Source organism: Molossus molossus, unplaced genomic scaffold, assembly GCF_014108415.1.
Source record: "Molossus molossus isolate mMolMol1 unplaced genomic scaffold, mMolMol1.p scaffold_m16_p_20, whole genome shotgun sequence".
Classification (NCBI taxonomy): Eukaryota; Metazoa; Chordata; class Mammalia; order Chiroptera; family Molossidae; genus Molossus; species Molossus molossus.
In genome coordinates this window covers 19007369-19008582 of record NW_023425356.1, presented here as the reverse complement: position 1 = coordinate 19008582, position 1214 = coordinate 19007369, and the positions used below count along the sequence as shown (strand labels likewise).

Below are 1214 nucleotides of genomic sequence, written 5' to 3'. Positions count from 1 at the left end.
AACAATTTAATTAGAAAAGTATATTAAAAATATGCAAAACATTTCAACATTCCCCTTTCCCCAATTCTGATGGTAAGATTTGAGCTGACTTCCTCCTGTTGTGCAGGAAACAGGAGGCCTCCCTCCGGAGATGATGGAAAGAGAGGGTGCAAAGAAGAATGAGCAGCAATGGCTTGGCTTTTGCTTCCGAAGAATAACAAATACGTCCCTGGGTGGGCTCGAACCACCAACCTTTCGGTTAACAGCCGAACGCGCTAACCGATTGCGCCACAGAGACCTACAGGAAACAGGCCTTCAAGGTATAGGAGAGCTAGTGCTCAGTCGCCGCTAGGTGGAGCGACTCCCCTCTCGCTGGACAGAGGGCCAGATTCTAAAACCTCAGAAAACCGGGCAGATGGAGTCCATGCTGGGTGTTGGTGGCGCTTGAAACCCGCGCATCGAGCGCTTCTTAAGGCAGTGGGGCAGCCTAATAGTCTCACCCGCCGTGCTCCACTCCCGCTTCAGGTGCCAGAGCCCCAGGGACGCCGGGACCGCGACCCCCTGGGCCTGAGCCACGTGGAGGGGCCCAGGGGAAGCTGAGCGGCCCGTGAGCCTTAACGATGACTCTTCCCGTTTGCTCCGTCCGCACCCGACAGCCGGCGCCGCTGGCGCTCCCGGGGCTCCACTCCGCAGAGGTGGGTGGTTGGGAGCTGGAAAGAGAGGTTGGGGTGAGGTGGAGTCAAAAGGAGCAAACTCTGGAAAGTTACTCCGACATTACACATTTTCAATTTGCCCTGTCACTCACTGATTTAAAAAAGTGGACTGTTTCACTTTGGATATTTTCAGTTGTTCATGGCTTTATGTTCCCTAATCTTTTTTTCTGCAATGTCTAATCTCCTATTAATTACATTTGGTGAATTTTTTACTTCAGACGATATTGCATCCATCTCTAAAGTTTGACTCTGGACATTTCCTATGTTTCACGTTTCTCATTAACTCTTTGGACATATGTAACAAACAGTCACAATAACTGTATTAAAGTCCTCTCTGCTAATTTTAACATGTCAGTTATGTTTGGGTTTCAACACAGATTATTCTCCTCATTGTGGGTCATGTTGCCCTGCCTCTGCATGCCTGGCATTCTTTGATTGGGTGCCAGACATTGTCATAGTTTACCTTCTTGGGAACTGGCTATTTTGGTAGTCCTATAACTCTTATGAAGTTTTGTTCTGGGG

At 48.9% G+C, this 1214-nt stretch overlaps 1 non-coding gene across 1 annotated transcript; it reads right to left on the bottom strand.

Moving 5' to 3' along the window:
• Nucleotides 1–203: 203 nt before the first annotated feature.
• On the bottom strand, nt 204–277 carry TRNAN-GUU. The gene has a single exon. It is a non-coding gene; the product is annotated as a tRNA-Asn (tRNA).
• Between the last annotated feature and the right edge of the window lie 937 nt (nt 278–1214).